Raw genomic sequence first — 6,781 nt, 5'->3', positions numbered from 1 at the left:
GTGGATGTTTTTTTACTTTTGTGGGGTATTTCTGATTTTATCTAGTTCTTTATTTCTCATTTATTCTAAGCACTCTTAGGGAATCTTTTTGGTGGGTCTGCTGAATTCAAGCTTCTAGTTCAAATTAGATGTTTAGGGTCTCTGAAGTTGAAGAGAGAGATGTCCAGAAGATGATTCTTCTCGATTTCTCCATTGATCACAAAAGGACCTTCAAAAGCCTGCCTCTCCTGGCTAGGTAACCTTTGCGTGTTAATACAGGTAGGTGCATTCTACCTCTTGTTGTCTGCGGGCCGGTGCAGCACTATGCAGAGATTATGGCGGCTGCAGTGTACTCTAAATTTTGTGGCATTTGGTCTGCTTATTATCCCTGTTTCTTAGTGAACTTGTGCACTTCTGAGAAAGATTTCTGCTTTATAAGCATTATTGCTAATGTAATTCAGTTTTTGAAGGCTATATAAAATTGTAGTCAATAATGTGAACTTATTCTTCATGCAGCTGTACTTTTTACAGTAACTATTAGATCTTACTGGGCACATTAATTAGATTAGGGGAGAGGAATTACTGGCATGAAATCAGTAACTGAAAGGTTTTAAAATAGGCATATGAATGTAGTAAAAGGAGCTGTCATGGAATACATTTGAAACTGCTAATATGTAAAATGGTACTTAGTGTGGATTCTGCAATGTTTTGCAAAGAAATATAGCACATTAATGTCATGGAAGTAAATTAGAAATGGAAAGGACGTATGAAGTCATGTGCTTATCAGATGTCGCAGAGTTACAGGTTGTTTATATTGTGCCAGGGAGTATTATTTGTGACTGACTGGCAACTTTAATATGTTTTGTAATTGTATTAAATTGCTTTTGAGACATTAGCACTACCTGCTGAGCAGAATTAAAAGGTGTGAGTTATTATTTCTACAGACATACATAATTATAAGCTTTAGGATCTCTTGAATTAGCACAACAGTTTATTGTATTCCATGGAAAAGCATAGCTGTGGTTAAAAACCCTGCCTGAATTTTTGTGTACTGTCTTCACACAAGAAATGTTGAACTAGTTACAAGTAATGTGATGTTGTAATGGACTGTAGCACAGTACTGTTGTCACCAGAGTGTGAGAAGGGAGAACCTTGTGAATGAATTCAGAATGTGCAGGTGCTGTGCTTCGGGCAGCATTCTTTGCTCTGAAGGACATAATTCTGAAATATTGGGGCTACAGGCAGGTCTAGGGGTGTTAGGGGCTGCATGTTGCCATGAAACACAAGGTTGGGGTTTGCTAAGTCGAAACATGATTTGGAAATAAAACTTAGCAAGCTTCACCTAGAATTTCTTCCACGTTCAAGTGTGGTATAGCCCCCGGTATTTTTAGGGTTAGAAAGAAAGTTAAATGTAGGCTTTTTGGTGGCACCATTCCTCCCTAAACACGACATATTTTCACTTTAGCAATTTGGAAGGCGCTATAGAATAATAAACTCAATGAAATGTAAAGGGGAAAAAATGGCATGGTAAAATGAGAACCACTGAAGATCTTTTACCAGCTGGTCTGTGCGTGTGTGTGACAGTTTTGTCAGTAGTGACCTGAAAAGCAGCTGTAAGGATTTTGAAAGGTCGGACTCTGACCTATTGCTGTGTGGCAGACTCTGTATTTAAAGAGGACAGCTCGTGTGTTTAAAACAAAACATGCTGATTCGTCTTCTGTCATGTGCTTAGAGTTATTCACAGCTAGACTTAGAGGCTAATTTATTGGGTGCTCTTCGTGTATAAACAGGAGATAGTGTGGGTGTGCCACAAGGAAAATTCTTGAAAATGTTAGACATGTGGGTTAATGCACTCTCCTAGCCTAGAGGAAAAGGAGATTGTTGTTCTTGAAATATCACTTTACTTAGTGTCTGGTGTCTTGTTGAGGACCTTTCCAACTGGGTTGCTCTTGGGAAAGAAGTAGTTTCCTTTGTCTCTCTAATTCAGTCAGCTCATGTCAGTTGTTTTGTAAGACTGGTATTTGAAAAAATGCTTAGTTACTTTTTACCTTGATATTTCTGTCCATGGATGGGAGGCTGGGTTAGTAGTAGGTGGCTTTATATGTTCGCATGCTGATGAGAATGTCTACTTGTTCAACAGAAACAAGTCTGCAGTATACCTATTTATACCTTAATGGGTCTGATTCTGTTGTTTTGCTAATCTAAACTGTTCTGATTCCTGCGGTTTGAAAATAATATGATTAGGTCAGTCTATGGAAAAAAATGTTTTATATAATAGATTGCTTTTTCCCCCCTGGTTTTCTCTTCATCGTTTTGGGATTTTATTTCTGTGGTTTTATTTTTTTAAAAAAATCAGCCCTATAAATGAGATTAAATGCATAGCAGTCAATTTTTAAATAGGCTGCAAAAATACATGTCATTTAATACTAGTCATTAAAGTAGTCTGCATTTTCAGCATATCGGCTACAAAACGCTTAAGTTGAAGTTCTGTTCATCCTAAGTTGGCTGGCTCGTAAATAATAGTTTCTTTGGTCCTGACGGTTTAAAGGGGTGACACTTAAGCAATATGTTGCATTCCGGTATAAACTTTCAACTTGTACTAACAGCATACCATAACTGTAATTTTTTTTAAACTACCTTTGCTACAACGATATATAATTTACTTTAAAAAAAATTATAAAAACTAATTGTTAGAAGACTGACGATGATATATTTTGAATACTATGAAGACAGTTGCAGGCATTTTTCCTGAGTTGTACTTTGACTGTTGTCAGAACACTTTCAACTTCAAGAAACTGGAGGGAAAAAAAATTAAAATTCCAAGAAAGCCAGGCTCTGACTTGTGATTATTTTAATACTTTTCCCACTTCAGGATGGCATGCTCTTAACTACCTTGGAAAAGTGTTTGTTCCCTTTTATGGTACTGTACAGGGTTCTGAACCATGGTAAACATAGGTGATTTTCTTTTAGATGCGTAATATCAGAAACAGGTGATTTTCTTCATCTTAGAGAACTATGATTTTCAAAGCCTTCTTATAGTATTAAATACTTGGAACAAAGCTGATTGCATGTGATGGGTGGGTACCTTTTTTATGTTTTGTTTAGTTTAAAAACTTATTTTTTTAAACCTCCTCAAATTCTTTGTGTTTCTAAACCTTTTACTTACAGCTTTTAGACAAATGGCAGAACAGAAGCCAGGGTTGATTGGAACCTGTAATATAACCATTTACCTCAGAAATGTGGGGTGGTTGTGGATTTTTTAAATATTTTTTTTATTGTTTTCAAAAAATCTTAGTAATGCAGTAGTATGGTAATTCAAAGAGAAACTAGGTTTCTAGTAAATTTGATTTTTACAGAGTGGTTTAGATGTAAAATTACAATCAAAACATTCTACAAAAATCCTTCAATATTTTATTCACACTATATTTATGTGTGTGCATGTATTTAAACCTACAGTCTGGTGGTGAGCAAGAGTTTTGTCATATTTACTCCTTCTTTTTGGTCATTTATGCAAATGTTTCTCAAATATACTCAGAGTCCCCAGGAATTTCAAGCTGGATAAACTTTGAGCTCAAATTGCTTTTCTCAGTTTATCCATTACACAAATTATTTTGTATTCTCAAATGATGGGATCTTGTGATCCATGCTCTGGCTTTCCCTTGGGTCCCAGCAGGGCGCAAAGCGATGTGTCTGGTATTTAAACATGGTGAAGTGAGGTCTTTTTAGAAGCTTATTGTCTCACTACTGTGAGACTCGGCGCGTGCTTTGTTGAGTCAGTCTAATGCAGCAATTCCAAATGTCATTTAATAATGATCAAACTATTTAGATGGAAGTTGGCTTCATACAACATGAATGTCAAACGTTTATACACTTCAGCCACAGCTCTTTCAGTAAAAACAAACTTCATTTGTTACAAAGTAATGATTCCCTCTCTATGGTGTCTATGTTTAACCATTTCTAGGCAAATTCTCCTATGATTAACACTGGTTTGGAGATTTGCCAGTTGTCTCAGGTTTTCCCAATAGGCTATTTTATGTGGTGCTTGCTCCCTTCTACAAAGGGAGAGACCATGAGGGAAAAAAAAAAAAGGAGAAAGCATATAATTTGGCTTTTATTCTTATATTCATATATTTTGCAAAAGATCTTTATAGATGATTTTTCAAGCAAACCTAGGTAACTGACTTAAGAGTTTATTTCTTTCAGCATTATTCAAATGCAAACAGGTTTTGTAACAGCTTTTTACCTATTAATGCATTTTATGTGGAAGTGTGCACCAGGAAAACTCTTAAGTGCAATGTTGGGTTCACCTGCGTTACAGGGAATATACTTTTCCAAGGAGGCCAGAATAACAGCTTGTGCAGAGCTTGCATGTTCTGGTTAGAGTGTATACAGATGAAGAGACCAGCAACCTCTCCATGGCTAGGATCTGCAGGAAACAAGTGAAATAATTTACCTCCTTTCCCTGTTTACCACTGTCTCCTCAAAATTTGCAACTTCTAAGATGCATGTAGCTTTAGACAGAAAGGAATTTAGAACTGAAAATACTTTTCCCTCCTGTCCGCCATGTTTTTTTTGAATGATGTTGTTCATCCTATTCAGTGATTTCCCATTACTTTGTTATCCTTCTCCCCTGCAGATTACCTCTGCGCACTGTCTGCCCTCTTCCTCCCTCTGTGTGGGGAGAACCCATTTCCCTGTGCCTGGTTGAGTTCCCTAACAGTTGCTTAACAAAAAACAGTTGTTCTATGTTGCCAGGCCTATTTCCCCCACCTCCTGCCCAAAAGCCCCTCTGGCTTTCCACAGATGCCAGCCGAGATGAAATCATCTGCATTTGGATGTCTCGAAGGCAGCGCTTATATTGATGTGAGTCCTTAGTGCCTGACTCTATATGGCAGTTTAGCAAATTTACCTTTCAGCGGAGTGAGGTGTTGCACAAATGTTTAACGTTTGCTGTTATGTGGGGTGATGCTTTTCCTGAGGTGAAGGGCAGCCTCACATGATGGATGTGGTATAAGCCAATCCAAATGCACTATGCTTGTGTTGCTAGCTCTTAGCCTGGCTTTAAACTTGGGTGCAAAGTGTTCACACTGTGCTTGGAGGTGGAGTTTGGGAAGCCCAGTACATCAGCAAAACCCCCAGTGTGCCAACAGGAGCTTGGACCTATGCTTACATGCTGCATGAGTGCTTGAACACTTTCCCGTCCCCTGGTAAATGCTCTAATTGTGGCCTCATCTGTGACTGGCCATGCTCTTGTGTATAAATAAGGGTGGGTGAATGGGGAGGGCAGTAAGGTTAACTGAGGAAAAGCTTATCCTCATGCTTAACTGACAATGTAGATGTTGCTGAACTGACTGGCTTGACTCTAGAGAACAGCTTTTGGCTTTGTTTCCCACTGAGCAGTATGATTTCTCTTCCATCTCTGAATCAACCAAAATGGCTTTAAACTGCATGGTCTTTTATGCATGAATCCAGTGAGATGCAGCTGTGCTGGTTTCAATCCCTGTCAGCCACAGAAAAATGTCAAATCTTCTGACAAGTTCTTAGCAATGCTGATGTGGATTTAAATGCTATCAAGCAGTAAGAACAAACATATTTTTAGATAATTCTGTCAAGTCTGACATTGATGTGTCCTATCAGTTCATTGTCAGATTAGCCCTTTGATTTATGTGGAATAATTTGCTCGGTGACCTTTTAGAGGAAAGGTAAAACAGGAAATAACCTGAAGAAATGCCCGGTCAGCTTTTTGGAAACTTGGCATTTCGTGCTGCACCATGGTCACAACCTGCGCTGTTTAGAGCAAAATAACAGTGACTTACCACACCAGTGACATACCAGATCAGGGGTGTAGGTCAGGAGCTTGCCTGAAAACACTGCAAAAGGTGCACAGTCCAGGCACGCACACTCTTTTGTCCTGAGGCTGGTGAAAGGGCTGGGACCTGCTGTTGCAGCTCAAGAGCTGTGAGAGCAATCCACTGCTCTGGGATTATCAGCTGCCAGGGGCTGCTTTATCTCCTCCCATTTCTAAAAGGCAAAAAATGACACACGGAGAACCTGGGTACTGAACAGAGCTGTGCTGGTGCGGTTCTGCAAAGTGGCTTTCTTTAAGGAAACAAGTCACCTGAAGCACCTGCTGTGCTGCTCTTACTGTCTCTTGTTAATTTTAAAATCTTGGTGACATTTAGCTGTGTGGTAGGAGTGAATGTACAGTGTTGAGGAAGGCATAGAAGTTTGAGTCTGAGTCTCTGGCACACAACCTACTTTTTTTGAAGCAGAAAATGCAGGAACCTCCACTTTGAAATAGGATTTGACACAAAAACCCTGCAAGAGCATGGTTAGGATTATATATTGAGAGATGAATTTATTTAACCTGAGGGCAGCAAGAGAGGATTAGATATTTTAATTCCCTCCCTTTCCCTAATGACTATACAGAGTGCTGACACTTGTTTGGCTGGGAGAGGATGACCTGTACACTGAAGTGATTAGTGAGTGCAGTGAATTTTTTAACACCTCCTACTGAAAACAACATGCTGTCTTACAAAACAAAGCACGTTTTTCATGGGGCATAGTAGCACTCATGAAATCAGGAGCATTATCACTCAAGTGGGACATGCAGCTTATGAATTGGTCTCGCAGATCATGAAACTTGTGACCTATCTTGTCAAGGCAGCTGGGTGATGATTTTCAATGCTTTCACAAGTGAGATGACTTAACAACGTGGAAAATGTATCTCAGCAGGAATTGCTGTGGTTTAACATTTCAGAATAGCTAGATACTTCGCTGCTGAACTTGAGGGGATAACTTT

The sequence above is a fragment of the Vanellus vanellus genome (genome assembly GCF_965231255.1).
Source record: "Vanellus vanellus genome assembly, chromosome: 1".
NCBI classification, from domain to species: Eukaryota; Metazoa; Chordata; class Aves; order Charadriiformes; family Charadriidae; genus Vanellus; species Vanellus vanellus.
The sequence above is the reverse complement of the archived record's forward strand: the minus strand, read 5'-3'. Positions refer to the sequence as shown.